The 24,759-nt window shown below is 45.6% G+C and overlaps 1 long non-coding RNA gene across 3 annotated transcripts in view; it reads right to left on the minus strand.

Annotated features, from left to right (window-relative positions):
• The window catches only part of LOC107033990 (uncharacterized), a 64,399-nt gene that overhangs the window by 12,420 nt on the left and 27,220 nt on the right, over positions 1-24,759 (minus strand). The window contains exons 4-5 of one of the 3 annotated variants that reach the window (XR_012079887.1): positions 22,815-24,248; positions 17,604-22,703 (exon numbers count right to left, since the gene is read on the minus strand). The exons of 1 other annotated variant lie outside the window; for it this stretch is intronic. This is a non-coding gene — a long non-coding RNA (uncharacterized lncRNA). Of the gene's footprint in view, positions 1-17,603; positions 22,704-22,814; positions 24,288-24,759 lie in introns of those variants that run through there. One more of the 3 variants, XR_012079888.1, reaches the window with a different exon arrangement.

Genomic DNA, 24,759 nt, shown 5'->3' on the forward strand with positions numbered 1-24,759 from the left:
TGGTATTCAACACTTACACGCACATCCTGCTCCTCCTGCCCCGCCAAATGCACTAACTTTTTGCAATTCCAGGATACCTGGCACTGGGCAAGCCAGAGGCTCTCTCCCAGCATTTGAAAGCCAGGTGGTTGGGGCATTTTCCCTTCCCCTGGGGTCTCTGCCACTCCCCTCTCCAGTACTTGGCCATCGTGTTCTTCTGCCAGCCAGAGCCTAGGCTTCTGGCAACAAGGACATCGTCCTTTTTCCCCAGGCCAATCTTTCTGAAAATAGGCCAATGGCAGCTGCTGGAAAAACCTTCTCCCCTCAAATGCCTCCTCTACCTGGCTTTTCTACCACATTGCCCATGTTCCACCATTGGAGCACATTCAGAACATCCCTATGAAAATAGAGCGATCTTGCTCAGTAATTCCCCACAAGGTGTTCCACAAAAGCCTAGTCTCAAGGGAAGTTACTATGTATTACTGGATTTGCTTAAGACTAAGATGCATGATCTTTCACATTTTAATGTCTCTGAAATCAGGATGCTTGTTATAACAGATGTACCTTATAATCATCATTGACCATTTTTCTCCTTAACAGTTCTGAAATCATAATGTATCTTATAGGCACAGGTGTCTTAGTTTTGGAATATGGCACTTGAAAATAAAAGGGTTCCATGATCAAATGAGTTTGGAGAACTTATTAGTAACAAATGAACTAAATTAAATGAAAGTTTTTAATGCAGACCTTCTCAGAGCATTTAACATGCTAAAGTGCATCTCAAGAGATTTGCTCAAATTATTTGGCCATGGAATTTTTTTTTTTGGAACACCTTATAGTACTCATGTTATATGGAACACAACTTTCAAAATACTGCATTAAGCCATTATATTCTGGATTAATTGTTCAGATTTGCCAACCAACTGTCCTTTGTAGGCAAATTCTAAGCAAGTTGGTCAGAAAATATGTAAACTGTGAAACTTCCAAGTCTAAAGCACGGCCGTTTAGTGGGAGGGTCAAAGCCCTCACAGAGGCACCATTCACCTGAGTCAGTCACTAGAAAACACAGCAGATGCCTTTTGGGGGGAATATCAGAAAGTGAGGGGGTGCAACGATGCTAAATTTCATCTACTTGGCTCTTTATTGGCAGTCAAGCCTGCTTGCCCTCATCTGGCCCAAAGAGACAAGAGTGGGTTATAGTCACACCTCCTTAATGCCTGAGGACTGTGTCTGGTCCCCAGAACCTCAGGAGAGCATCCTTGGCCTCAGAGATACAAAGAATCCCGATGTGGTCCCTGTTATCACTGATATACCAATGCTGTGCTTCGGAAGACCCAAAACATATGTAATTCTGAGTACTTTTAAAATTCCCCAGGTAATTCCAACATGCAGACAAAATTGAGGGCCATACTTTTAAGGAAGGAACTGACTTGATCAGGCAGAGTTTTACCTGTGATAGCTGGTGAAAAGTGTATTTAGCTGTTGCAGGAATCTAAGCCCTAGGCAATCAAGGCAGAAAGGATGGTGGAAATAGAAAATGGGAGATGGAGACAAGAAATTACTTCAGAGAAAGAATCTGCAGGGAGGGGCTTAAAGATAACTCAAATTTTGAAAAGGCTGAAAGACTATTGTACCACGGAAAAGTACAGGATGGTGACAAGAGGAGTGGGGAGGTCCTGGTTTTTGGAGAGAAGATAACTGTTTGAGTTTATATGTTGAGCTGTAGTTGTTAGAATGATATCTGAGTGGAAATGTCCAGCAGGCAGTTGGAGATGGGGACTGAGTCTTAGAAGGCAGATGATAAACTTTGAAGTCATCTGTACCCGGGCGATGTTTGAAGCCTTAGAAGTTTAAAGATAGTCTTTCGCACAATGTGATACTGTTCAGGTTACCATGCATCTATAACTGCCGGGAGTCCATGCGAAAGACCTGAAGTTCAAGTTCTCTGCTGCCAACCAGCTATGTGGCCTTGCACAAGATCCTGTACCTTCCAAGCCTCAATTTCCTTAACTGAACAACAGGAACCGTCATACCAACCTCTCTGGGCTGTTGAAAACATTAAAGGAGCAAATCCTCGTAAAGTGCCTGGCATAATGCCTGGTGCAAAGAATGACCCTGAGCCTCTCTAGGTCTCTCTGATTCCCCTTGTCCCACCTCATGCAACACCCACGCAGGCCATAATACAAGTCCACTTCTCATCAGTGTCAAGAGTGAGTCCGGCAAGAACAAGCAATCAATTTTTATTCACTTCAATGGCACGTGAAGATCAAATCTTGGCAGACCAGTTTAATTTTCTTGGGTGGTTGATAGGCCATGTAGATAAGGAATAAGTAAGAGACATAATCTCTCTGTGCTGATGTATGACCTTAGATTCCATCGCCAATGACTTTTCATCAACAAGACAGAAAGAAAAAAAAGAGATTCTTTCCTTTCTTAGGTGCAGACGCAGAGCTGCATAATATCACCCGAAAGGTGGCTTATTGATGACTCAGCCCCAGCCTGGAAGCATCCTGCGTGATCTCACTCATGTCAGAGCTGGAGCCCGTGCAGAACGTCTCTATCTTTACCCCAGTGATGTAACTGAGAACTTCCTAATTAAGATCACAGATGACTCCAAGTTGTGAGGCATTAGTAAGAAGGTAGGAACAGAAGTCAAAATAGCATTAACTGAACAAAAAAAAATAGCTCTTAAAGAGGGTGGGGTTCAACAGGAACAAGTGTAACATTTTAAAAAACCACCTATATAGACAAAAAGGAGGATATACATTGACTAATTCACTGGACCATCAACTAGTTTCACCCAGCGCTGTAGCCAGGGAAGAAAGGAAGCCCAAGGATGGCTGGGGTGCTTGGTGCTCCTGACTCATTTAACACGTAACAGGGAAGAAAGAAGGCAGAAGAAAGGGAAGGAGAGAAAGAGCGAGTGTGTGGAAGATTCTAGGAACTGAAATTCTAGTTCACTTACAGTCAATAGATAATTTACTGAGCAAATAGTGAATGCCAGGCATGGCGTCCACTGGTGAGGATGTAGCAGTGAACAAGGCATTCAGAATCCAGCCCTTGTGGGTTCTTCTTCCTCCACTGACTACCAAATGTTGAAGGGCTTGTTATCAGTCCTTACCCTACTTCTCTTTCTATCCGCACACACTCCCTCAGCAATGTCATCTACTACCCAGGCTTTCCAAACCATCCATCTGCATCTGTCAAGAAGTCAGACTTCCATTCCAGACTTGGCTGACCAGTTGTCTACTCATCCTCTCAATGAATCACACACTTGGTCCATGCAAAGTGGACTGCTGAGTGTTCTTTCTCCCTGCCCACACTTTTCCCTCCCCAGTCTTCCCCAACTCCATACACGGCACCAAACAACCAAACAGAGGAGTTGTTCTTGGTTCCTGCATCCCACAACCTGTTGGTTCTAACTCTTCAGAATGAGAATTAGACCCCACAGCTGAATACAGCAAATCCTAATAATCTCACAGTCTAAAGATTACTGCAAACCACTGGGCAGACACCTCCCTCTTTCCTGCTCTGTACTCCCCCTCCCAGCCCCCAAAGATGGCTGCACCAGCCCTCCCAATGGTCAACCCAACAGCAAGACTAGGGAAGGAATGATGTGTTCGGGGTGTATTGCCCTAGGAGCAAGAACCACAGTGTTGATGGGATCAGGTTACTGCCTGCTCCCTGTGCGGAAAGTGAGGAGACTGATTCCGAGGTGATGGGAGGTTCTGAGACAGAAGTCAATTAACTTTCCCTGTGAAAGGCCAGATGATAAATACTGTAGGACTTGCTGGCCATACAGGGTCAGCTCCATCACAACTACTCAACAGGACCATTTTAACATAAAAGCAGCCACAGGAGTAACAAATGAGACATACATGAATAAGCAAGGCTGAGTTCTAATAAAGCTATTTATGAACACTAAAATTTGAATTTCACATGCATGTCATGAAATAGTATTCTTCTTTTAATTTTTTTTCAGCCACTTCAAAGGTTAAAAAATTCTTAGCTCACTGGCTATATAAAAACAGGCAATGGGCCAAATTTGGCTCCTGGTCCATAGTTTGCCAACCTTTAACCCAAAAGAGTCTTGCAGACACTGGGGAGACTGGTCCCAGTAGACACTTGCTGAGCCGCAGGGCTTCCTGCCCATCCCCATCCTGGAGAGGAGTGGAGCGGGGAGTTTGTCCTCTGGAGGCTGAGGACACACAAGGCAAAAGGTCTGGGTCTTCTTAGCTGGGGTTCTGAAGGCAGGACTCTTGATGAAGCAGCCCTGGCCCCAGGAGGAAAAGGACTGGTTTGTTCCTGTAATGCTCTCAGAGGGAAAAAAAAACAACACTGTATTTTTAAAAACTGTGTTTCCTAAACTCCAGCTTTCTCTGCAGTAAATGTAAACTGTAGCAACATGGTTGCCAGTGATTTATGCAGGTGGGGAGCTTCTGCACGGATTTTTGCAATTTTAGAATTCCCACTATTGGTGGTATAATTTTTAAAAAGTGATTCAGTTGAAAGCAGGTGAAGCACTGACACCAGTTAACAGAATGTCTACTCTGGGATCCTTAAAACTCTGATCAACAACCATCTGTTTTGCAGGTTTTAAGGAGAGCCCAGCCCAGGGGCTTGAGCGGGGAGTGGGTAACCACTCTGAGTTTCGTCTTCTCCATAATTCCAGGGTACCAAAGGAGACAGACGCCCACAGGGAAGGGTGGTTAGAAAGAGTAGCTTTTCCTTCCTCTCCAACAACAGAAACGGTGAAGATTAACTCCCCAAATCCCTGTGTAACACTGACTACCCAGCAAAAGAGGTTTCCTTTGAAATTGCATCTGTCTGCATAAGAGGTCCACAGAGCCTGCATTTTAACGCCGAAATAACGCTGGTTATTTGAGCTGCTGTTACTGCTGGAAGATTTTTTGTTTGTTTGTTTGTTTGTTTGTTTGTTTTGCTGGAAGATTTTTTGAAGAGGAAAAAGTAAAAAGGTTCTCAAGATGACAAGGAATTTGTCGGAAAGGACTTGGTACAAACCTGGTGCTGATTTTTTTTCCCCCTACAAAAGGGGTGGGTAGAGTTGAGACACTGTCCCCGTCTTCCTAGCCTGCCGTCCCCCAAAAAGACAGACAATTTTAGGTCACAGGTTTCCCTGCATCAGGCGGCCACTGAGTCTCTCTACTGAGTGTCTGTAAGTCAGGACATTTTCTCTCCACCTCCTGAGTTTTCCCTGGTGCCAGAGACTCTGCAGATCCAAATGTGATTGGCAAACTGTGCTGACATCACAAGAGAGCAAAATGTAGGGCTGCCCGTCCTTCCTGGGCTGATTTCAAACCACTGCTCCAACAAGAGCCAGCCCAGAGTTTCTGTCCCCCTAGATTAGACTGTCTAACTGATTTCCTTAAACAACACAGGGATAGATATTATGTAAGTTGTTCTGAGATCTTTTTTCTCGCCATCACCTTTTCAGGACCAATTTTACTCCTGCGGTAGGTACACAGCAGAAGGCTGGCGGGTTTGTGAGACTCTTCAATGCTGTGTCATCATCCATCAAAGTGTCCAGATAAATCACTTAACAGGGAGGCAGGAGAGACACTGCTCAGTTGGCCCTGTAACCATCCAGCTGAGAAAGTCTTCACCCCCTCACTCCCTTCTGTCTTGGACAGAATCGTGTGGTTTACATTTGCCAGAAATAGATGTGCAAATATTTTCTCTTGGCTGCACTTCCTTCTCTCTATTGTCGTATCAATAATTATGAAAAGACGAATACAGGAAAAGAGCAGCATCACTTTTTATCATCATCACTGCTCCCCCTGCACCTACCGCAGACCCGCCTCCAGGCCCAGAGGCCCCTTCCCCTCCCCCACCAACGGCACAAGCAGGCATTATTCATCCGCTTTTACAGCTCCGTAAACTAAACTGCAGGAAGTTAAATAACTTGTCTGGGCTCATACTTCTGGTATGAAGTGGAGCCTGGCTTCCAGCCGAGCTGTTGGCCTGCGAGCCCCGCTCTCTCCCCACCCTCGGCAGGGGCTCGGGCTGACCCAGCGTTTCCCGGGACTGTCCCTCTAGCACATTACTCTTCTCTCTGCACGAACCTCCTGCCACCTCTTTCCAAGTGGTTACTTTTCATCGTGACCGCCCAACAATGACTTAGAGAAAAATTCCAAACCTGGGGTGTCCCTCCCTCTGACAACTGTTTTCAGTTTGTGTGCTTCCCACGAGGACTTGCCGAGGGTATTGCTCTAAATGCTAAAACTGCACATCCTTCTTTTGCTCTTAACATTATATCCTGACTCTATTCCCATGTTTCTGCATAATCATTGTAATTGCTAATTTAACAGCTGCATAATATTCCATCAAGTTGATATTCCCCAGTTTCTTAAACCAGTTCTCCGCTGAGTCGTTGATAAGGTTTCCCTACTATGAGTAATGTTACAATAAACTTCTTTCGACTGTATGCCCTTTTTCCTTTCAGTGGGATTTTTCTTTAGGCTAAACTCCCAAAAGTATAATTACCAGACCGAAGGGTTTGAATCTTTTACGTGGGGCCATCTCTCTTACACCCTGCACACATACACACGAGCCCCCACCTTCCTTCCTCAGCTTCCAAGCAGGATGCGGAGGGACAGGCTCCACTCAGGCTTCGCTTCCCTCACACCAGCCTGGGTGCTGGGCTAGCGTGGTGCTTGCTCACACTCAGAGCTGCTGCCAATTTCTGAACGGAAGCTACATTTCTCCAAAACTCCTTGTGTTGCCCATTCACATACCAGGCCAGAAAGATGAAAAATAATTACCCAGTGCTGGCAAGGGTCTGAAGAATTAGACACACTAGTAAGCTTCACGGAGTATAAAGCAGAAGACCTCTCTGGAAACAATTTGGTGATACACAGAAAAAGCTCGAAAAGTGTATTTTTAAAAAATTTAGAAATTTAGAAAAATGGCTTTAAGCCAATCATTCTACTTTAGTAATTTAATCCTAAAGGGGGAAAGTCAAGGAGAGATACAAATATTTACCTACAAACGTATGCATTATAGTATTTCTTATAAGAGCAAGAATAAACAAATTTTTATCCAACAAAAAGAGTTAGCTTGAAAAATTGTAACATCTGTATAATGGAGTGCTATACTGCCATTTAAGATTATAATTGTAGACGACATTATATGTTAATGACATACACACAGGTTCATAATATATTTAATGGAAAAACAAGTCAAAAAATAGCACTTATTATATACTATCTATTTGTGTGAAATACATAGAGAGACAGAAATATTCATAGAAGTGCTCCAGTTATTAATAGCATTTATATCTGCACAGTGGAATTATCAGTATTTAATGGTCTTGCTTTTTTATTTTTTTATACCACAGATATCATTGCTTTTGCAATAAGACATAAACAATTAAACTTTATTTGTTAAAATTTATACCCATTTCTAAAGCCTACATGTGCACAGAATGCTTCCCATACTCTATGCAGGTGGGACGGGACAGAAAGAACCCTCAGCCTCATCCTGTAGAGTCTACGTGTGCTTCCTGGTCCATACCTCCAACCAACCAGCGATAGCACAGGTCTAACAGTGACAGCCAAGGAAGTGAGGATGCCTCCACCCCTATAATCGGGGACCTGGACATCTGTCTGTGCAGATGTAAGGAGGGACTCCCTGAGAGTAAGGGTAGCAGGGCATAAATACTGTCTCCCCTCTCTGTATTAATTATCTACCACTGCGTAACAAATTGCCCCCAGACTCAGTAGCTTAAAACAACAGACATTTATGTTCTCTCATAGTTTCTGAGGACCAGGAATCTGGCAGTGATCTCACTGAGGGGTTCGGACTCAGGCCTCTCATGAGATTATAGTCAAGCCAGGACTGCAGCCATCTGAAGGCTCAACTGGGGCTGGAGGAACCACTCCCCAGGGCACTCAGCAGTTGTCAGTAACTTCAGTTCCTCACTAGCTGTTGGCTAGTGGCTTCAGTTCCCTGCCTCATGCACCTCTCCATACACTGTGTCCCTGTAACATGACAGCTGGCTTCCTGCACAAGTGATTCAAGAAAGAGAGAGAGAGAAAGCACTCAATGTGGAAGCTGTAGTGTCTTTTAAAATCTAATTGTGGAAATAAACACCAATCGTATCCAATCGGTCACAAAGACCAACTCCCATACAGTGTTGGGGGGGGCTGTGCAGGAGTGTGAACCCCAGGAGGCAGGGAGCATGAAGGATCCTGCTGCAGGCTGCTCACCACAGTCCCCAGCCAAAGTACTGCATCGCTGAAGCCCCCTCAGCAAGAGAACGGGGGGCCCAGGAACTTGAAGCCTCCCAAAAGAAGGGGAGCTTGGGGGCCACGGTTAAAAGCGAGTCTACAAAGGCTCTAATAAGTCATTTTTACTTTGACTGAAATAAAACAGCAGACAATACAGTATATAAAGAGCTTATCAAGGACACATTAAATTAGAAGTAGTGGGTACTGCACAATTTCCATTTTATGATGCTTTGCTTACTAGAAACTTTTTCAGGTTTCCTTGCCAACAATTTTCAGAAGATTCTTATAATTGATTTTGGTTAGTTAGATGCAGATACTATGTACACCAAGGAGGCTTTTTCTGCCTGGCCCTTTGTGCAACACGAGTGCCTCTTTCATTGATTTGCTCTGAGTCTTGCTCAGGATATAATCCTAAAGGCACAACTTTAGCCAAATGTGGTTTACTAGTCAGGTACCTGGGGGTGAGAATGATTGCAGTCCCTCAAGGCCTAGCGTCGGGTTATCACCCGCACCTACTTCATCCCAAAGTCAGAGCAGGAGGCCTCTCGATTCCCTGCGCTCCTGGGAAGGCTGTGCCCTTGGCCCGCACGGCTCCCCGCACCTGCCCTGAGCCTGCACCACATCAGCCTCTACTGCCAGGTCTTCCTCTTCACCTCCTTCACCTCCTAGCTTCCAACTCACTTTTTAAATTATTGCCAATAAGAATGACTGACAATCTCCTTATACTGTCCCCTGAATTCTGGAAGGCAATCAGAGGTATAAAGTGAAGTGAAAAGTGGAATTTTAGAAAGAATTAGTGTGGCTTTTATTGTTTTCTAGTGACTTGACTGTAAGATTGCTTTGTATCCTTGGGGCTTACAGCAGAGTATTTATGAAACTTGTTAATAAATAATGAATGAATGAAGAGTTAGAGAAGGATAAAGTTAAGCCAACTAACCATGTTTGGCAAAATAAAAAGTTGACAACTCTGTGATGTCCTTCCAACCCCTACCCTATTAAAAATATATATATTCTGGCCTGTGAAATCGTGCAGGCCTCACAGCTGAGGCCAATCATGCCATCATATTGTTTGTATTGTTAGTACCATGACTTTTCTCCTGCCTCTTGGGGTCAGAAGACAAAGTAATGCATATTGACTCTAAGATGACTTCATTATCAGGATAGCATTAGGAGGCCTGAGCCAAGTAACAAGAGATAGAGAAGAATCTTATGGATGAGACACAGGATGTACTCAGAAGTAGAAGAAGGGTTGTATTGTGGGGAAAGTTTACCTGCTTACAGATTTGACATAGATTAGGGTAGGTCCAAGGGGCCCAATAGTGGGCTCTCCTATCCCGGTAAATATGGTAACGTCTAGCTAGCCATGCTTAAACACTGTATTGGTCAGGGCTCTGCCAGTGGCCAAGTGACAAAAGCTGAACTCAAACTAGCTTAGATAAGGGAGGCAGGGACTCAGAGGCAAGGATCTGAATTCCATCAGAATGCTTTCTCCTCATCCTTGTCTCTGCTTTTCTGTGTGTGAATTTCATTCTCTCCTCCTACAGAGAGCTTTCTTCACCAGCAGTGGACAAAGGAGCCCACCTCACTGGGTTCACAGTCAAATGACTCTGTGACCAGAGAAAGAAGGGTTCTTCCGCTAGGCTCAGCTCAGAATATCCTAGTTTGGGACTTTGTTGGGTGACAAGTCCATCTCTGCCCCGGTCACCAGAGCCAAGAGGCCAGCTGTGTTTCCTAAGACTCTGTAAGTTTCAATTTCCTCATCTGTGAAATAGGGATAACATTAACACCAACCACAAATGGTTGTTGTGAAGATTAAAATAATTTAAATGAGCTAATGCATAGAAAGTACTAAATTCCATGTGAGGCACATAATAAATGGTCAAAAAGTCTATTGTCTGTTTTGGTCTATTTATTATTAATGCTTTGTGGTCTGCTCACTATGGAGGCCAAACCACAGTATCTGGTCCTCTCCTTGTTACCCAAATGGTACAACCTTCTGCTCTTGTCAATTCTCCCCTATTCCTATAGCCAGACTGGAGTCATGTTGCATAATGTACATAAGATACTATAAAATGTAGGAAGGTGTGAGAGGGTCAACAAAAGTCAAAGCCAGAATCATGCAAGTTAGGGCTGAAAAGAACTATTCGATGTGTCAGGCAATAAAACTTGCACCTTTACTTGACTAGATAGAGGCAGAAAATACAAATCAGTGCCTAAGCACATACTATCATGAAATGAAGGCAGACTGGATCTGCAGGCTGGCAAGCTAGTCTTGGCTATGGTTGATTCGCTCTAAGGCCTCTGTTTCCTCCTTCTGTGAAATGGGGATAATGATCTTCCCTGTCTACTCCCACACTGGGGTGTGGTGAGACTTAATGAGGCACTTTTGGTAAAACACTTTGAGCTTAGCTAATGAAAGGCTCTGGGCAGTCACTCAACGCTGTAACACGGACCCTTCCCAGTCACGTGCGTTTGGAGTAGAGGTTGGTTGGCACGACTTCAGAGAACTAAGAAACACAGATATACTAAACAGTCTTCTTAAAAATGGAGAGTAAATCAAAACAGAAAGTTTGGCCCAGTTGCAGCCTTGCCCTAGTGTGACCTCATGCCCAGTCGTGCTGACATCCCTCTTCTCCGAGATCACCTGGGCTGACCATCTACCTGTGCCTCATTTTACCTTAACTCTTCTATTTACTCCTCAAGTCAAGCATCGTTCATTCCACTGAGGTGTCATCCTTTCCTCACCACAGATTGAGAGTTACAGTTAGACAATGTGAATTTTGGATGAAACTACCATTGTGTTAACAATATACGAGTTATCTCAGTAAAACTGGGGGGAAACTCTCAATATTAAGGAATGATAACCGTATGCTGTAGAGCTGCAAACTGAAAACCAGTTATTTTAATTGAAGTCTAGCTGATTTACAATATTGTTAGCTTCAGGTGCACAGCATGGTGATCCAGTATTTTTGCAGATTATATTCCACTATAGGTCATTACAAGATAATGGGTGTTAACTCCCTGTGCTATACAGTATACCCTTGTTGCTTATCTATTTTCTATATAGTAGTTTGTATCTATTAATGCCATACGCCTAATCTGTCCCTCCCTCTTCCCTCTCCTTTGGTAACCACTAGTTTGTTTTCTGTATCTATCTGTGAGTTTGTTTCTGCTTTGCATATACATTCATTTGTATTATTTTTTTTGATTCCACAAGTGATATATAGTATTTGTCTTTCTCTGACTTATTTCCCTAAGCATAATATTCTCTAGTTCCATTCATGTTGCTGCAAATGATATTAATTCATTATTTTTATGGCTGAGTAATATTCCATTGTGTATATATATCAAATCTTAATATAATCATTTGCTGATGGACATTTGGTGGCTTCCGTGTCTTGGTTATTGTAAATCGTGCTGCTATGAACATTGGGGTGCATGTATCTTTTCAAATTAGTGTTTTAGAAAAACAGTTTTTCAATAATATACTGAAATAACAATCAACCCATTAAAAAGTCATTAACCCAGTGGTATGCCAGAGCCAGCTGATACTGGCTTGTGAGAACTGACTTAAATTTTTAGGAATTTTTTTGAGCCAGTTGTTAAATATGGTTGTTTTTAAAACTAAACTATATAAGTTAACAATTTAAAAAATTACATTGAAATCAAAGCTAATACATTCTCAAAACTTACCACTCAATAGTAATTTTACAACTATATATTCTCTTGGGGTTACTGATAGCTAGTGTTTCTGTCGATTGTATCTCTGTGGTGGAAGCACTACATATTGCTGTGGTACTCTGCGTTTCTTCCCATCTGCAGGTTCAGTGATGTCCTCTTGGTAGCTTGAAACAGCCACAGTAGAATTTATACCACACAAACTGCGCCACTACAAATCAGGGCTACCCCTGCCCCCGAGCGCCACTTGTCAAACATTCACCAACACACCTTGTCTAGACCCATAAGGATACGAGAACAGGAATGGGGACAACTGCAGACCAAAAATGTCAACAATATTTTGTATACTGGAAAAACAAGTGAATGAGAGGTAATTAATTGAAAGGAGGAGATACAGCCCAAACCTGAGCCCGCAGGGAGGGAAGCCTGGGAGAAGCAAAGCAGCTTGCACAGAACCTTAGAAAGAAACAGAAATCATTTCCCTTGGTGCAGAGCATGGGTGCAGGTGTGCTGGAAACAAATGGATCAAAAACTGGTGCAAAGAGCTAGGAGATGCCCCACACCTGTGCAACCGGCCCTGCCCCTGCCCAGCCCTGGGAGAAAAGGTTGAATCAGAGATCCCCAGAACAGCAGGCACAACTGGGAGCCGGCACGTGATCCACTATGAAATGGGATTAAATGACCGTCTGCACTTTGGACTGTAACACCCCACACTCTCCTCCCCGCTCTTGGCTCCTAGAATGCTGGCAGTGAGGCTTATACCCCACAGGCAGAAGATCAGATGACTCATCTCCAGGGAAGCTGACGAGTACAAGAGAAAAGACTTCCAGAGACTGACCTGGCAGGATCCCCCAGTGAACCACCCAGATCACAGCAGAATCACCAGCACAGAGCCCGCTGGCCAATAGGTCTTGCTCAGGCACACATCACCTTCGTGTGAGCGGGAGATCACCAGACACTGGAGGGAAGCCGCTAATACAAAGAAAAAGCGTTTCAAAGTCGAGTTCCATACCCAGACAAGCTATCAAGTGCAGCAGTAGAATAAAGACACTTACAAGGTTCCCAAACATTTACCTCCCATGAACCCTTTCTCAGGAATCTACTGGAGGATGTGCTCCAGCAAAACAAAAAATTACCCAAGAAAGGCCATGGGAGCTCCAGGAAATAGGATCCCACATAGGAGAGGAGAGAGAATTCCCAGGATGACGCTGAAGGGAAGCTCTGAGAAGATCACTGCAGTGGGCCAAGAAGGAACCAGCCCTGAGTCTGCGGCAGGAAGACAGATCCAGGAAGATGTGCCCACAGGGAGGAAAACGCGACTGAGAGGTTACCAATGCATTCATCACGTTGAGGAGAGTCAGGGGATGAATTACTCATAAACACCCCCCAAAACTACACAATTAAATAGACAAGGCAATTATTAACATGGATGGGGAGAGATAGACAAGAATAGAAATGTAATTACAGTACACTGTGTACATAATCAAAACAATGCAAATACTGATCAGTGATTTAATCAGAAATTGTGATGACCCCAAATGTGTAATACTCTAACATGCACAGATTTCCCCCATTTTAACATCTTGAAAATCAGACTGCATCTTGCAGCCAATGTGATAAGAAAGTATTGTTTCATAGTTTAACTGGGAGCACTTTGTTCTTTTGTAGTGTCTCATAATAATGGTACATCTTAATGATGGGTGGCACGTGAGATGGGAGGAGAGAGGAGCTCTGTGGGGAAGTGAGGGAGAGGTGGGAACATCTGTGTCTGCGAGGGGGGAGGGAAGCTAAACCTCATCTTTCACAGCAATAAGTCAGTAGATGACTTCTGAAATTAACAAAGATGCAGCTCTATAAACATGTTATTTAGAATGATTGCTGCAAATACCAGGAGCACAACTAAAATCATAGCCCGTGGTGGGCTCTGGGGAGCAGTAACTGGAGGTAAGAATGGGTGGGGCAGAAGGCACTGGGTTGTGATTGCTTTATAAACCTCATAAACACATGAATTTTTAAACTATATACATATATATGAAGTAAAAGTAATATGTATAGAAATAATAATAAAATGCAGTGCTCTATTTCAAGCCTCACCAGAAGAGAAGATTTCAGGTTGGGAGAGTGAAAAGAGAACCTTATGGTCTCCTCTTTCAGGACAAGGAGTCTCATCTGTCCCCGCCCGCCACCCGGGCTGGTTTCAGGAAGGGAGGCTCCTAGAGGAACGTACATCGCCTCACATGCCACGTCTTGCCTCCCATCTCAGGAAACTCGGCTGCCTGATTTTTCACTCTCAGGAGACGAGACAGCCAGTCTTCAGGGAAAGTGGAAACCACAGCACATAGGACACATTTGTTCAAATGCTCGTGTTCCCCAGAGCCCTTGAGAATAAGAAAGGAAGCTGGCGGTTTGGCAGGTGTGGAGGCCCCTCCCAGCAGACATCTGCCAGTGGTTCTGGAAGCCCAGACCCCTCCTCTTTACAGGAAGAGCCCTAGATTCCTGATGAGATGAGGCGCCGTTCCGCCAGCGTGTTCCAGCTACACGTCATCCTGCAAGGAGAGGGTGAGAAAACCAGAGCGATTCCTCCTGGTAGAGCAGGAGCTGCCTGCTCCTGGGATGTCAGACCTACGCAAGAGGTCCGGCAGGCCAGGAGGCACCCTGCCATTCCCCAGGACATCCGGCACTGCCTGACTCTGCATGGGGGGAGCAAACATCTGCAATTCTGCCAGTGAACTGGGCGAGGCCACACAGTGATGCTGGTAGAGTCTAGAATAAGCACTTAGGGGGTTCCAGGAGATAGGAGAGGCGATCAGGACCAGCAGAGCAGCTCTTATCCCCAGCCCACCCAACACTCAGCCGCTGCGAACCGCCACAGTCACAACACGTGTTCATGTGGAAACACTTCACAGCTGCAGCTCAGAACCCTCCCCAGGGCCCCCCACACCTCCCACCATCCTGCAGCCAAAGGGGGAGCACATGGCCCAGCAGGGGGCCTCCAGGAGCTGGCGCAGAGGCCCCGCCGGGACAGCTCTGATTGGCCAAGCTTGCTTGTTAAATATTTTAAATATCACTGTCTGCAACTAGATCTATCAGTGAGAGGCCCGGGAGCTGGCTCCCTGCAGAAAGCCCTCCACCTTCCTCTCTGCACCTCCTCTCGCCCTGGCCCCGCATCCGGTGGGTGAGAACGCCAGGGAGCGTCTTCTGTAGTAAAAATGTCTTTCTTTCTATGCAAGCTGACAAGCCCTTTTCTCATTCCTGGGGGGCCTGATGCTCCAGACTCCCAGGAAATGCTCCTCTGGCCTCTTCCTTCTGCTTCCCTAACTGGTTTATCCTGATGAAATTAGGTTAAAATGGCCAGGGAGAGCATCCTCAGAGGGGAAAATAGAGTTAGTAGAAGCGAATGTGCAGCCTCAGGGGCTGGTGCCAACTAGAGGAACGGCAGGGCCTGGGTGGTGTGCACAGCCCAGGGCCCTGCTGATACCCGCAAGTGCTTGTCCTGGCTGCCAGGGCCTCTCTCCCCTTCAACCCCTGCTCTCAGCTGCCCCTGTTTCCAGCCTGCAGGAGCGGCCCCCCACCCCCAGCCTGCGGAGGGCGAGGTCACAGACCTGAGGGTTTCCCTAAGGATACTCCTGGCTCCTCTTATGCAACTCTGGGGAGGGGCCTGCTCTTTCTCCAAAGTGGGAACTGTAAGGGCTCTCTCACCCTTGGGTGGAGCAGGCTGGGGTCTCCCAGCAGAGCCAGGGACAGGCCCCAGTGCTCCTGGCTCAGGGAGGGCCCTACCTGAGGGCACCCCACAAATGCCCTCATGGATGTGCACTCTGATCTGAGGACCAGTTCAGTCTGTCTCCTCTGTCTCTGTGTAAATGTTCTCAGTCCGCCAAAATTATAACACTTGGGACAATTTAGCAAATGGTCTTTTCGGTTTTGTTGTTATTTTACTTGTTTGGCTTTCTGTTTGTTTTTCTGTGAAATCCAAGGCAGGCAGCAGAGTGGGCAGGGTCCACCCACCAAGGACTTAGGAGACCAGCGTAAATCCTGATCTCCCTGACCAAGACCTTCTCTTCCTGAAATGCCCGCCCCTAATGGTTGCGGTGAGCAGTAAATTTAACAGGCTCCATTTGTAAAATGCCTTAAAAAGTATAAAGGAACCATGTGAGTTTCAGGGATACTGGTTTTCTCTTCTCTTCTAGCAAACTCGTGAATGTGTGTAGGGAATACTCACGCGGTGAAGTCAGGGCAACACACAGCCTACTTCTGCTCGCTCAGCCTGACTTCTCCCGGCCCACACCCCACCCGCCGTCCTCCCCTCCCTGGTACCCTGTGCCGCTCTGCTCCCACTGACTGCTCGGGACAGGGCCTCTCCTCTGCCACGGTGGGCTTCAGGGTGTCAAGGATGCCCACGGTCCTGCTACAGCACCGCAGATTCAGGACCAGCTGGGGTGGGTGACCAGATAGCCAGAGTGATGTAGCTCTGGAATAGAGCAGCTGGTTCAAGGGGCCATAGTATAAGTCTTCAGATGCATGCGTTGTAGGGAAAAGGTGAAGGCGTTCTATACAGCTTTGAGAGGTAGAACCAAGTAGGCTCGGTGCTAGGATTTAAGAGGTCAGGTTTTTTTTCCTAACTATCTTAACCATTTTAAAGCATGCAATTCAGTTTTGCTAAGTACATTCACATTGTTGTACAGCAGATCTCTAGAACTTTTTCATCTTGCAAAACTGAAACTGAATATCCATTAAACATAAATTCCCACTCCCCCAAGCCCTTGGCAACCACTTTTCTACTTTGTCTCTATGATGTTCACTATTTTACATACTTTATGTGAGTGGAATCATATAGTATCTGTTCTGTCATGACTGACCTATTTCACTTAGGAGAGTGTGCTGAAAGTTCAATCATACTGTAGCATGTGACAGGATTTTCTTCCTTTTTAAGGCTGCATAATAATTCATTGTATATACAGACCACATGTATCTATTCATCTTAGTTGCTTCCACCTGTTGGTTATTGTGCATAATGGATAAATATGGATTTGCAATTTATCTCTTCAAAAACCTGCTTTGAATTATTTTGGTATATGCCCAGGAGTGGGACTGCTGGATCATATGGTAGTCAAATTTTCAATGTTTTGAGGAATCTCCATATTGTTTCCCACAGTGGCTGCAACATTTTACATTCTCACCAACAGTGCACAAGAGTTCCAATTTGTCCACATCCTCACCAACACTTGTTATTTTCTTATCTTTTGATAGTGAGCATACTAGTGGATGTGAGGTGATATCTCACTGTGGTTTTGATTCGCATTTATCTGATATTAGTGATGTTGAGCATCTTTTCACATGTTTGTTGGCCATTTTTATATCATCTTTGGAGAACTTTCTATTCAAGTATTTTGCCCATTTTTAAATCATGTTATTTGTTCTTTGTTGTTTTTGTTGACTTGTAGAAGTTCCTTATATATTCTAGGTATTAATCCATTATTAGATACATGATTTGCAAATATTCCTTCCCATTCTGTGGGTTGCCTTAACACTCTGTTATTTCCTTTGATGAACAGAAGTTTTTAAGTTTAACATAATCCCATTTGTCTATTTTTGCTTTTGTTGCCTGAAGGCACATCTCTAAAGAAGTTTATAAAGTGATAATGTACAGGGTAGAAAAATTTCAAAAGAAAAAAAAGAAAAAATACACACACATAAATATCTATATGTCAACCTATACATATATTCATAAACTAAAATACGCATAAAATTTTCCCTTCTACCCAACACCCAATCTCACAGTTTCCTTTCCCAGAGGCAACCGCAGTTGCCAGTATCTTTCCAGAGAAAACCTAAACACATAGCCATGTGTATCCTTCCTTTCACTTACATAAATGTCATATGTACTATTGAGCCAATCTCTTTTTCTCACTAGTCAACATAACCAGGGGCAGAAGAAGCAAGGTAAAGACTTTTCCCTGTCAGTGCAAGAGAATGGTTGAATTAACAGCAGCCTGATACTCCATAGAAGAGATATTCCATAATTTGTTTAATCAGTCCCCAGCCATTTGCTGCGATAAATATCTTCGCACACATGTCTTTAAGCCCATGGGGGCTATATCTATGGGAAAAAAATATTAAAAGTAGAAGTGCTGGTCAAAGGTCTGTGCATTTTAAACTTTGACAGATACAGCCACGTAGTGGGTAAATTTTATCCCAAAGTAAGGCAGAATTTTAGCAACCAAAACTGCCCAAAGTGGTGTGGACTACTATAGGAGCTATGAGGTGTTTTAAGGAAATCAAGACCAGGTTACAAATCAACGTGCCGAGAATGCTACTGGATGTGTTCACACGTGGTAAGCTCATTGAACACAAAGTCCCTTCCAGCCCTGATACTGTAGCTTTCTGATAAAAGGAATATCCAGAGAGACTTCACATACTTTGGTCGAATATTGTTCAGTGATAAAGCACCTTCACGGACCTCGCTGAGAGGTCCATGAAGGATGCCCGTTAATACGACGGGCCCTGGGGTGACGCAATGCTCTAAATTAAGGACATGCTGTGCTTGCACCACGTGGCCCTGGGCAGATGGTTAGAAAGGGTACCTGGAGGCCCATCTGGTCCTCTCTGTCCATCGTCATTCACCTTGCGCACACCCCAGCTCCACATGTGGAAAAGTGCTCTGTAGCAGATGTGGCCAAACCAGGGGGGGCTGTTTCTGTGAAGCCCCTGGTCAGGTCCTCAGCAGGAGGGCCGTGACATGGTGCGCCATAATCTGATGTGAGGAGTGTGCTCATTGCTCTTGCTAATTAAAGAACCCAGGCTTCCGGGGTTGGAAGGAAACTTCCGTGCCTCGCACCAGCTCATTTAATTTCTAGCCGTTGATTTTTTTTTTTTTTGAAAGATCTTTCTTATATCTACTGAACTGAGCTGAAATCTGTTCCTCTTTAAAGTCTATATTGGTTTTAGCTCTTCCTTTCAGAGCCATTACACACAGAGTTCTCCCTCTCCCCACCCGCCCTTCAGACACCTGGGAATAGTCATCAGATGCCCGCTCAGTCTTCTCCTCTTCAGGTTCAGTCTCCTCAATTCTTTACCCATTTCTTACGTGTCATACTTTCCAGATGTTCATCACCTTAGTCACTCTTTTTGAACACCTCCCAGGCAGTTGAAGGCCTCTGAAAATGTGCTGCCCTGAACTGAGCCTTGTCTTTTTGTGGTCTTTTTGACAGTGGAGTCTAAAACTGGCATGCCAGAGATCTCTTGCTTTGGCCTGTCAAACATGTCTTTCCACTTTTTTGGGTAAAAGCACCCTGATTTTCCATTAGGGAATTACTCTTTCCTTATCCTGAGAAGTTTTGTGGGCACTGCAGTAAAGGTTCTCCCTGCCCCCTCCTGCTGGGGAAGCGGGGGCACAGAGAACCCAGTCTAGGCTATCCGGACTCTGGGTCCTAGGGTTTTGAGCCTTGGAGAGAATGATGTGACAGAAGGCAGTGGAGCGGGAAGGTTCTGATGGGGCGGGGGACTCACAGAGTCTGTCCGCTCATTCCTGCTAAAGGCTCATTCCTCTCCTTCCTGAGGCCTAGCTCTTCTGCATCCAACAACTGTTCTATACCTTCCCAGCAAAGCCCTTTTCCAACCAAGTGTGTCAGAGTCTGCCTCAATTGCTTACAACTAAAGAACTCTGACACCGTCAGATTTCCTTGTCATGCCCCAATCCCAATAGGGGCTTGCTGTGGACCAGATCCACAAGTTATCATCTGTTTCCACTCACAACACTCCGACACCAGTGGTAGAGTTTTCCCCCACACCAACCAATTCTCCAACTTTCTGGGTGCCCTACAATTCAATTCCGTTCTGACACTAACTCTTGAGTTAGCACAGAGCCCTCCGGCTCAGGGCTCAGGATGACAAAACTGACCCCTCTTCAGAGGCCAACAGCCAGTCCCAGGGCCTCCTGATCAGCAAACAGTAGAGTCGAGGTTCCCTCAACTCCCTCTTCAGATTCAGTAACTTGCTAGAACAGCTCCCAGAACTCTTCACTTACTGGTACTAGTTTATTATGAAGGCTATTCTAACGGGTACAAGTGACCAGTCACATGGGAGAGATGCACAGGGCAAGGTATTAGAGATGGGCCTCTCCAGTACCTCTCCCCCGCCAGGACCTCAGTGTGTTTACCAACACAGAAGCTCTCTGACCCTATCATTTAGGGGTTTTGATGGAACTTTCATTACTTGAGTATGATTGATCAAATCATTGGCGGCTGGTGATTAACTCAGTCCCCAGCCCCTCTCCCCTCCCTGGAGGTCCAACCTTCTAACCGCAGAGCTGGTTCCTCTGGCAACCAGCCCCCAACTTGAAGCTCTCATCTCCCTGACACCCATCCAAAATTCACTCTATAAGCATAAACTCAGGTTTGGTTGAAAGGGGCTTGTTATGCATAACAAAAGGTGATCCTATATGCCTGTCACTCTGGAAATTCCAAGGGTTCTGGAAGCTCTTGGTGCTAGGAATGGGGATGAAGAGCAAATACAGATTTCTCGTTACATCACAGGGTCACACAAGTGCTGCCATTAAATCACGCCCCCTAGTCCTCTACTGGAAAGGTTGATTTGGGACAAAAACGCGGCCTTGGAGGGTCATGAGTCTCTCCATCAGAAGATTACTGCCTGCTGATTTGCTGTCTTACCATCAAGATCCATTCATATCATTGGCAAAAATGTTCGGCAGCTAATTACAGCTGATGTGTATCTAATACTTACTTACTTTGGGCCACCCTTCAAGGGAAGCAAATCAGTGTTAACGGAGGTTTCCTAAATGGCCAACAAGAGATGGACCTGAGCTTCAAACCCAAGTCTGAAAGCCCCAAAGCCAGGGATCCTCTTAGCATTGACAGCCCACAAGTGACCTGGAGAGAAGTGGTAGCTTCAACTGTTTTGGAAGAAAAGGCTGGGAGAAGTCCATGGTGCCTGCTTCACGATGCAGAGACCCATCTTCATCCACGTGTTCATGAACAGAAAGGTACAGCTAGACGTTGAAGGCACTGAGTGTTGAGGTGAAGGCTTAAGGCATCGGATTTCCAGCGGGATGGAGAGCTGGGTGGGGAAGGGTCCTCCCACTTAGGCTTTGCTCAGCATCCAGAGCGCTGGCCACACACTGATGCACCCCACATGCATGTGACAGCATCTCACAGCACCCTCTTTCGATTCAGAGGTCCCAAGACACCCCCACTTCCTCAAGATGCCTCCTCACCCCACCTCCTCTCCTCAACTCCCTGTCTTGCTCCAACAGGGACAGCTCTTAGAACAGGGATTGACAACATAAGAGCTCTGACATGTCCAAAGAAAAGACAAACACTGTGGGAAAATGTAAGTTACATTAAGGTAAATTTAGATGTTGCTTTTACTGAAGATTTTTTTTTCTCACCCAAATTTGGTAGTTTAAGATCCTAATTTTACAACCCTGGTCATTGAGAGAAACTGATCCCTATCACTTTAAACAGCCTCTTATAGTCACAGCATCTACAGAGCATTTCCTCTTCTTTTTCAACATATCACATTTCTTGGCAGAAAGCACCAGCAGAAAGCACCAAGATTTTTATAATGAGTATAAAATCAAAATTTCACACATTAGATTTCTCTTGTGGACTATTTCTTCCTGTTAAATCTTGCCTTATTTTAACTTTATTTTAGTCGCTAACATAATTTAAAATTTGATTTCAGCATTGGTCGTTCATCATATAGGAATTTGTTGCCAAAGGGCATCTCCTCTCTGCTCTGAATTTAAAGTTTCTAAATGGAAAGACTTTGCCTGTGTCACGGCTCAGGAGTCTGGCTGCGGTCAGGCAGTGGTCCCCCAGCTCAGATTCTCAGGGCAAACTCCGGAACAGCTTTTCCGCTTTCCCGGTCTCAGTTTCACTTGCTTCTAAGATATTGCGTTTTAAAATGTGTGCTGTGCTCTTGCTTCTGATGTAGAGATTGTTTGTGATTGCCCTTAGAAACCAAGATCAAGTTCAAACTCAAAACACCACCCACTGCAGGAGCCACATGAGTCTTTCACTCAACGACCCAATCAGGCCAGGAGGTCCCAGTGGCCTTTGCCACTTTCAGCTGAGTCACTGTGATCCCCCAGCCTTCTCCTTTTTCCCCTGAAAGTGCTTTTCCATCTCTGCTCAGTGACTAACTTCATCATGAATGTGACCCAGTTTGTTTGGCAAGATGTGATTTTTTTTTTTTTAAACTCATGCTGCTTTTTCTGGTCACGACTCTCACAGGCATTTAGCGACTCCCTCTCGGCGTCCGTCTGGCCCTGCTGCTGGGCTGGATTGATGGCTTTCTCCCCAGCTGTTCCCTTCCAGCCTGCTCTCCTCTCCCAGGCAAATCCATATTCCTTTTGCTTTTCTGCAGCATTTCGAAATCTCCAGAGTATCCTTAAAATAGGATAGATAAACACTAATCTCCAAGGGAAGTAGCAAGGCAGAGTCCACAGATTTGTACCAGCTCAATAATCTGCTCAGAAGGCAGCTGGCTGGGGACGCAGGACAACGGTAGTCACCTGTGTGTAAGGCTTTGCATCATTTCCAAAGTACCCCGGACTCACGTGGTCTCATTTAACACCCGCAATCGCCCTCAGCGCAGGTGTAAGTGGCCCTTCCGTTTCACAGACCGGAAAGCAAGAGTCAAAGGGGTGAAGAACTGGTCCACACAGGGAGTAAGAGAGAGGGCCAGCAGCTGAATCTGCCCTTCGAAAAACTGTTGTATAATTTACATTCAATACAATACACAGGTCTTTGGCGCTGTTTGATGAATTCTGACAATCACCTAAAAAGATACAGAGCATTTCCATCACCCAGAAACTGAGCCCACCCACCCACACAGGGCCCCTTCCCAGGGGGCCCCCACCACTGATCTCCGCACCATGGGTTAGTTTACCTGGAGCTGTCTTCTGACTCCGAGCTCCGTGTTCCACATTCCGTCTTTTTCTATGACACCACTCGGGGTCTTTGAAATGGAATCAACAGCACCCACCTGGCTGGAATCTATAGACAGGGGACTGGAGGAAGCCAGGCCGCAGTCTCAGCTGAAAGAGTAGGTCTGCTGGTGGAGTGGACCTGGAGGCTTGCAACTCGAGGAATGTAGGGAGCGTAATCCCCAAACTGCACAAATGCCTTCCCTCTAAAGTCCGCTGTGAACTTCAGCCCGCTGCCCTCAGGCCTCAACAGTATTTCTACGTACAGAGGGTCACTGAATGAAAGCTGTTATGAGGTTTCAAAAAGAGGGGTCACAATTCAGCTCTAAGATCAAAAACACCAGACTCCAGTCCACACTCCCAGAACCTCCCCACCCCCGGGAGCTGCCACCGCCACGTCTGGGGCCACCCGTGACAGGCGACACTGAATCTCTGCGTGGGATTCGTGGACTTTTCAAGACCATCATGCATGTGTAATCAACCGGGAGTTTTGCGGCCAGAAGCCTCCATCTTAGGAGAAAAAAAGAAAAGAAAAACCTGAAAGAAGAAATAACAAAAGCCTGTTCGGTTACTTCCAAGGAAATACGCTCAATGGAACTAACCGCTGAGTCACTTCAGGTCGAATTCCTATCAGGCTTCCATTCATGAAGGGGTGCATAATACAATTAGCCTTATCTGCTTATCTGCCCACGGTTTTATACTAAACTCCGCGTTCCCTGTAGCAGGTTAACTGGTTCCTGTTGGATCTTGTTTATACACAGCGGCCTGCTGGTAAACGTTTAACAGCTGATTCTCTGGGAGGGGAAAAAAGCCCTGATCTGTAGCATTTGCAGGTTGCTGCCAGGCCCTGGCGGTGGGGTCAGGAGGCAGCCTGCGTGCCAGGGCTCCAGCACACTCCAGCGCACAATAACACCTTCAACTGATTTAACACACCATTTCCCCCATAAGCAGCACAGACAAGGGTGGCAGGGGCGGCCGCTGCCTGGCGCACCAGCAATCTTGAGGGTGAGTGATCTGTGGGTGGCCCCGTCCCCTCCGCCTGCTCTTCCAGGCTCTCCCACAGCAGTTTTCTTTCTCCAGAAGACATATTGTACAGTCAAGAGTTTGCAGGGGACGCCTCTCCTGGGTTGGAATTTCCAAATAAACCTCCAAGTCTTTTTGAAGTGCAGAATAAACATAAGCCAGCCCGAGATGAATTCCCACAAATCCTCAGTCCAGAGAAGCTGAGTGACCAGCTTCTGCTTTTCATTCTTTGCCTGAATTAATAGCTAGTCTTTAAGAAGTTTTTAGAAAATCCTTAAACATCCAGCTTTCTTGTTTTGCTCCGTTCTTCTCTTTAGACGACCAGTTGCAGAAAAGCACAAGCAGGCACTCGTTTCCTGCTCCGGGATGAGCATCTGCAGGCGTGCAGAGAGGAAAGGGATACAGGAAGAGGCCTAAACAGGAGCCAGGAGCAAGTTCTAAGGTTAAAACCCGTATCAGGAGGCCCCTGCCTGCCATCATAGTCCTCATTTATAAAGCGATAAGAGTAGGAGAGAAGGTTCCTGGACATTTGCAGGTTCATAAAATGATCTGCGTGGTGGAAAGACTGTTTCCTTTTTCATAAACGCGTGGTAGGTCAGCCTCGCAGCCCGGCTCCTGCTCCCCAGCACTGACTGCACCCTGCGGTCTCTTAACCACTTTAATTAGCGCTCATTCCTTCCTCCCAGAACTTGACCTGATTCTGCATGACCTTTCCCAGTCTCTCCCCCACCACCTGCCCAGACTCGTCCCTGCTCTCTGCAGTGCACATTTCTTTTACAGGAGCATTGGCATCACGTTTCTAAGCCTTCCGATGACTTTATGTATTTCAAATAATTGTCTTAGCTTCCTATCTCTCCTGTTCAGCCCAGTCTCTTTCATGTCACA

This window comes from Vicugna pacos, chromosome 14 (assembly GCF_048564905.1).
Source record: "Vicugna pacos chromosome 14, VicPac4, whole genome shotgun sequence".
Taxonomy (NCBI): domain Eukaryota; kingdom Metazoa; phylum Chordata; class Mammalia; order Artiodactyla; family Camelidae; genus Vicugna; species Vicugna pacos.